This window comes from Nyctereutes procyonoides, unplaced genomic scaffold (genome assembly GCF_905146905.1).
Source record: "Nyctereutes procyonoides isolate TBG_1078 unplaced genomic scaffold, NYPRO_anot_genome, whole genome shotgun sequence".
Classification (NCBI taxonomy): domain Eukaryota; kingdom Metazoa; phylum Chordata; class Mammalia; order Carnivora; family Canidae; genus Nyctereutes; species Nyctereutes procyonoides.
The window spans coordinates 55763377-55771071 of NW_026575051.1; positions in this window are offsets into that span (position 1 = coordinate 55763377).

Here is a 7695-nt window from a genome sequence, read left to right on the forward strand (position 1 = left end):
CCCAAATCGGTGCATCTGATATCCAATGGCAATGGCATGAAGGTATAAATGCCCTGTCTTCCCTCCTCCTGACTTAAGTTGGGATAACTGTGAAGGGTTATCTCAGCTTCCGAGCTCCCATCAGTTGGCTGAAGCCTCTTGGAAATTACATTGCAGCTCAACATCTCCCTCTGCCCTGTACTCCTTTTTCCCCCCTTCCTTCCACAGGTGATTGTTCTCAAGAGAACTCCTTAGTAAACTTCTTGCATATTAATCTCTACTCTTACTTTCATGATTTTCAGAAGCTGAATCTTATGGATTTTCTAAGGCACAGATTTGGGAACGGGGAGAGCCAGAACTGGTGGTCTATTTAGAAGATCAAACCAGCTACAATATTTCCTTAAACCAAAGCCTAATCCAGAACAAGGCCCCAATTATCTCCAATTCTCTCCAATTCTATGAGGACTGAGAGAGGTGAAGATGCTGTAGAAGAAAAATTTGAAGCTAGCAGAGATTGCTTTGCTTCATGAAGTTTAAGGAAAGAAGCCATCTCTATAACATCAAAGTCCAAAGTACAACAACAAAGTACAAAGTACAGCTTCTAATGTGGTGTGTGTGTGTATATATATGCAATGGAATATTACTCAGCCATTAGAAACAACAAATTCCCACCATTTGCTTCAACATGGATGGAACTGGAGTGTATTATGCTGAATGAAGTAACTCAGAAGGACAATCATTATATGGTTTCACTCATGGGGAATATAAAAAATAGGGAAAGGAGAGAAAATGAGTGGGAAAATTTAGAGAGGATGACAAAACATGAGAGACTCCTAACTCTGGGAAATGAACAAGGGGTAGTGGAAGGGAAGGTGGGCGGGGGAATGGAGTGACTGGGTAACAGGCACTGAGGAGGGCACTTGATGAGATGAGCACTGGGTGTTACATGTTGGCATATCGAACTCCAATAAAAAACATATAGATTTATATATATATATATAAAACAAAACGTACCACTTCTATAAAGTACAAAGTACAAGCTGATGTAGAAGCTGCAGTAAGTTATCCAGAAGATCTAATTTAGATAATTAATGAAGATGGTTACACTAAATGACAGATTTTCAATGTAGATGAAACAGCCTTCTGTTGGAAGAAGATGCCATCTAGGACTTTGGTAGCTAGGAGATTAAATCAATGCTTGGTTTCAAGGCTTCAAAGCTTCAAAGGACAGGCTGACTCTCCTGTTAGGGGCTAATGCAGCTGGTGACTTTAAGTTGAAGCCAGTGTTCATTTGCCATTCTGAAAATCCTTAAGAATTATGCAAAATCTATTCTACTTGTGCTCTATAATGGAAAAACAAAGCCTGAATGAGGCACATGTATTTCCAATATGGTTTACTGAGTATTTTAAGCCTACTGTTGAGACCTAATACTCAGAAAAAGATTCCTTTCAAAATATTACTGGTCACAGACAATGCACCTGGTCACTCAAGAGCTGTGATAGAGATGTATAGTGAGATTAAGGCTGCTTTTATGCCTTTTAACACAACATCTACTCTGCAACCTGTGGATCAAGTAGTAATTTTGGCTTTCAATTTTTATTATTTAAGAAATACATTTTGTAAGGCTCTAGCTGCCATAGATTGTGATTCCTCTGATATATCTTTGTAAAGTAAATGGAAAACCTTCACCATTCTAGAAACCATTAAGAACATTCATGATTCATGGGAAGAGATCAAATATCAGTAATAACAGGAACTTGAAAGAAGTTGATTCCAATCCTCATGATTGAATTGGAGGGATTTAAGACTCCCGTGGAAAAAGTCACTGCAGATGTGGTAGCAACAGCAAAGAACTGGAATTAGTAGTGTAGCCTGAAGGTGGGACTAATTTGCTGCAATCTTATGGTAAAACTTGAATGGGAAAGGAGTTCCTTCTGATGGATGAACAAAGAGAGCAGTTTCTTGAGATGAATCTACTCATGAAGATGCTGTGAGAGTTGTTGAAATGACAATAAAGACTTTAGAGTATTACACAAACTTAGCTGAATAAGCATTAGCAGGGGGTGAGAGGATTGACACCGATTTTGATAAAAAGTTCTTCCTGTGAGTAAAGTGCTATCAAACAGCATCACGTGCTACAGAGAAATCATTTGTGAAAGAGTTAATCAATAAAGAAAATTACATTGTTGTCTATTTTAAGAAATTGTCAGAGCCACCCCAACCTTCAGCAACCACCAGTCTGATCAGCCATCAACATCAAGACAAGATTTTCCACCAGCAAGATTACAATTTACTTAAAAAGCTCAGATGGTGGTTAGCATTGTTTAGCAATAAAGTTTTTTAAATTAAAGTGTATATGTTGTTTTTTAAAGACATGATGCTATTGCACACTTAATAGAATAAGTTTAGTGTAAACATAACTTTGATATGCATTAGGAAGCCAAAAAATTCATCTGACTCACTTTATTGCAATATTCACTTTATTGTAGTGGTCAGAAACTGAACCTAAAACATATACTAGGTATAGCTGTGATAGCTCCTTTAATGTCTTGTCTGATAATTTTACTTATATGTGGCCATTGCAGGATTGACCTCTGTTGGTTATATTTTCCCTTGAAATTTGGTCAGATTTGCTGATTCTTTTCATGTTCAGTAGTTTTGATTATATCCTCTACAATTTCATTTTTATGAGACTGGAATTCTATTAGAATACTTCAAATAATGTTTTGTTTTGGGGGGAGGCTTGCGGGTTTTGGGAAGCAATAGTCCAGTTAGGTGCAAACTGTTAATTTTTGTGGATGAATATCTTTTCAGTTTTCAAAGCATCCGTTCTGCTGTTTGGGTCTACCCTTTGCATATGCCACTTGGGTTAGTTTGAAGCTTGGGCAGTTGGTTATATACATGTTCAATTTACAAAACCTTTGATTCACTTCTTTGGTTATGAGTCACATGTGTATGACTTGTATTGAATCATACACAGAAGTACGTGCTTTCCCCCAGCTCTGCCCTCACCAGATTTCCCCTATATTCTCTGGCTCCAAGGGACTTTTTTCCTGGTTCTTCTGGGTAAAAATATGGAGTTCTTTCAGTTGAGGTCCTCTTGAACTGCCATAGTTTGAGAGGTTGAGAGGTTTCCATGTGATAAGCCCCCTCTGGAAAAAAGCAATGGAAGGAAAGAGAAGAATTTTTTAAAATGGAGAGAGATCCCCCCCCCCCCGCCCCATACACACATTCTTTGCACAACAAAGGTATTTTTATTCCTTTTTCTATTCTAAGATGTGAAGCTTTGCTCAAAGTTTTAAGGGCTCACCCTACATCCACCATAACAATACAGCTCTGTCATTATGGCTGGACTTGGGGAAGGCCTGAGAAGGAGCCTCTTTTTCTGGTCTTTTGCAAGAAAGATGGGTTTGTATTGCACTTTTGCTGTGCATGTTCATGATGGAGTTTGCTGATTCTGTCCACCTTTGGGTCAAAGCTGGGGAAAAAAAAAAAAAAAAGAACAGGACTCTTGTCACCACTGTATTGATCTTTAGATTTTGACTTTACTCTCCCATATACCTGGTATTCTTAAAGTTGCAGAATCCTGAGGTATTTTCTTTTTGTTTTTGTCCAGAAAACAATAATTGCAGTTGGTGGGTAAGATGTGCTCTAGTGGACTTACTCTATTCTGGCCAGCAGTGGACCATAGCTGAAACTATCAAACATAATTTTCACATTTGATAAGAGGATGCAGAGACCAATCAGGGAGACAATTGCTGCCATCATAGGAAAGAAGTTGTTAAATTCTCTCTTCATTCATTAAATAGAGATAATGCCACCATCCTTTTATTTTTTGTTTAAAATGTATTTTAATTTACAGCTTCACATGCATATGAACTCACGTATTACAGCAAAAGTTGTAAAGGTTGTGCAGGGTTACACAGAGACTGCACACTGAAACAGTTACGAGTTAAAATTTGGAAGATAAGGGAGGCACTTTGTTGTTTTTTCACTCTATGCATTTTGTATTTTTTAAATATTAGAAATGGCTAAGCCAAACTAAGGAAAGAAGAATCTTCCTGACCCTAAGATTTCTAGTTGATATTAGATTAGACTTCACAGATTTCTTATTATTTACATCTAATTTCTTTTTTTTTTTAAAGATTTTATTTATTTATTCATGAGAATACACAGAGAGAGAGAGAGAGAGGCAGAGACACAGGCAGAGGGAGAAGCAGGCTCCATGCAGGGAGCCTGTCATGGGACTCCCTCCCAGGTCTCCAGGATCACACCCTGGGCTGAAGGGGGAGCTACACTGCTGAGCCACCGGAGCTGTCCTCACATCTAATTATTAACTGCAGTAGAACCCTTTGGTGGTTTTCTACCCACCTCATCATAACCTTCTTACTTTAAGGCCCGGTCCTTGGCAGCCCCGTGTGTGGGAAAAGATCCTTACTCCCTGGTCAGCTAAAGAATTCTCTCTCCTGAGGATGTGTATTGGGGACTGAAAAGGCTAGCTTCTTCTGCCCTGTGCACTTGATCTGAGCTGATTTTGATTCAGGAACTATATGGCACAACCACCTTCCACCACATGTAGACATAAGTAGACAAAGTGAGATAGCAGAGGGGAAAAAAGAGCATAGAAGAATTCAGGTGACCAGAGAGGAGGAAAATAATTAAATGTAATGAAAATGAGACTGAGAAAAAACACAAAAATAAACTGAGAGAAGAGCTGAGTTATTCTCTAAAGGCTTTTGATTTTTTTTAGTTCAGATACATTTTGTGATATATCAATATTCTTACCCTTTTATTGATGGATGAGATGATGTGTTATTGTGATAATTATCCCATTTTCCTTAAACTATCTTAACTAAGACATTAGATTTCTCTCCCTACATAGAAAACCAACAACATCACAGGAAAACTGTGATTCAGTCATTTCGAAAAGATTTGCTTATCATTTTGAAAAGAGATGGTTGAGAATGTACATATATGAAACAGCTCTAGGAAGGCATAATACAGTATACTAACATGCATGGGATCATAGCATAGAAGAAACACTATAGTAAGAATGGGTAGGGATGGGGGCATGTGGACTGGTTAGGAAAAAAGAACTTCTAAGAATTCTGGAATTAATAGCCTGCTTAGAAATAATTACTTATATTCATTTTTCAACAAATAGTTTTTGAATACTACTGAATATTAAGTATCATAAGTGCTGGAGATAGAGCAGTGAATGATGTGAGGCCCATCCACATGGAGCTTAAATTCTAGTGGAGGGTTGGGCCAGCAATGACAGACAAACACAAAATATAAGTGAGTGCTATTAAAAGCATAAAGCAGAGTCAGAAGTTAGAGAATGCCTGGGAAGATACGCTATGTTATATAGGAAGACACCCCCCCCCCAACCCTCACTGATAAAAGTGACATGTAAGCCAAGATCTGAGTGAAGGGAGGGAGCAAACCAAGTTGGTCTCTGGGGAGTATGTTTGGCATGTTTGAGCAATAACAAGATTTCCCATAAGAAGCAAGAAAGTGAACATGTGGTAAATGATGAGCCTAGGAGGGGGCATGCAATGGGGAGGGCCAAATCTTGTTGTCTATAAGGACTCTGACTTACTCTGTTATGGAAAACCATTGTAGAGTTTTGAGCCCGGGACTAAAACAACCCAAGTCTTATTAAATCACTTCAACTGCAGTGGGGAGAATAAATTATATGAGGCAAGTTTGGAAGAAGGGAGACTGATAGTAGGCTCTTGAAATTCTCTAGGTGAGAGAATATAGTAGCTTAGACTTAAGTCTAAGATATAGTCAAGATGTTCTTGAAGGTGGGGCTGACAGCATTAGCTGAAGGAATAGTTGTGAGTTGTGTGAGAAAAGAGGTTCATTTTTGCTTGAGTAAGTTTTTGGATTAACAGCTGGGTAATGGAGATGCCACTAAGATGAAGAGTCACAAAGAATATGAATTCTGTTTTGAGATGCCTATGAATATGCTACTTGGAAGATACTAAGCACTTTAATAAGACATACTTCAAATATATTAGTTCATTCACCTCTCTGTGAGATATATTAATATTATGCCCATTTTGCAATTGAGGAAACTGATGCACAGAGAAGTTATAGCTCCCTTGCCCAATTACTGCAAGGCAAAGTTAGGATCTGAATCTAGGGAGCTTAGTTAGCTCCAGAATCTACTCACATACCTACCTAAATGAATATATTTAGCAGGCAGCTGGATATAATGGTCTTCAGTTCAGGAAATCAAATAGAAGTAGGGATATACATTTAAGAGTTACCAGCATATTGATGGTATTAAGAGCCATGATACTAGATGAGATCATTTAGGGAAAGATTATAGATGGGAGTATAAGTCCAAAGGCTAAACACTGTAGCATTTCATCATATTGAGCTCAGGGATGAAAGGAGGCTCTGGTAAAGAATACAGAGCAGTAGAGTAGTGAGTGGAGTAGGAGAAAAGCCAGTAGAGTGTGGTAGTTGGGAAGCCAAATGTAGAAAGTGTTTCAAGGAGAATGGTCAGCTCTATCAAATACTGCTGATAGCTTGAAAAAGATTGAGAATGGGTCAGTAGATTTGGCAACATGAGGGTTATTGATGACTAACAGCATTTTCAGAGGAATGAAAGGAACAGGTTAAGAGGGATGGAAGAAGGGAAATGGAGATCACAAGCCTGGACAATTTTTGAGGATTTTTTTCTTTTTTAAATAAAGGGAGCATAACTAAGTTCTCTTTCCCTTCTCTTCTGGTGCTTCCTGACTCACTCCTCCAGGCTATGACACTCCATCATTGCCAAACTGGTGACTCCCAAAGAAGTCATCTGTGGGGGGCCTTGTAAACCAGAGTCCTTAGAAAATCACTTGACCAACAGCTAATCATACACCTGTTTTCATTTCTGCCTTTTTCTGGTTCAGGGGCAACTTATTTACCCAGCACTGGCCCTGCTAACCAAGTGACCCCCTGAACCTCAACCCTTAACAGCCTTTGCAAACTCCCAGACTGGATCACTTATCTGTTTTGTTACTATAGCATTCTTTACTTTGCTTTGTGGAACTTAAGACAGTTCGTATTTACACATATTTGTTTGCGTGATTATTTTATGTTTATCTTTTCTACTAGACTGTGCTAAGAGAATGAGCTTTGGAGTCGGTTAGCCAAAGTCTAAATCCTGATCATATATACTAGTGGGTGACTGGGCAAGTAACTTAGCCACTCTAAGACACTATTTTATCATCTATAAAATTGGAGTTAAAGTAGTATTCACCTTATATAATTTTGTGAAGCTAATACTGCATGTAAAGGTGCCTGACACTCAATAAATTTCAAAATCATTGTGAACATATTAAAGTAGAAAATGTAGGGGCACCTGGGTGGCTCAGTGGTTGAGCATCTGCTTTTGGCTCAGGTCGTGAACTCAGGGTCCTGGGATTGAATCCCACATCAGGCTCCCTGTAGGCAGCCTGCTTCTCCTTCTGCCTATATCTCTGCCTCTCTCTGTGTCTCTCATGAATAAAGAAATGAAATATTAAAAAAATAAAGTAGAAAATGCCTATTTAAAAAATATATATCCAAAAGAAATAAGCCATAATTAATCATTTTCTTTGCATCTTTGCCCTTTCCTCTTTCCATCCCAGCTTGGCCTTACTGTGTTATATATTAACCATATTTCTTCTTTTGCTTTATTATACCTGAGTACAAAACCCATTATGTTATTGAAT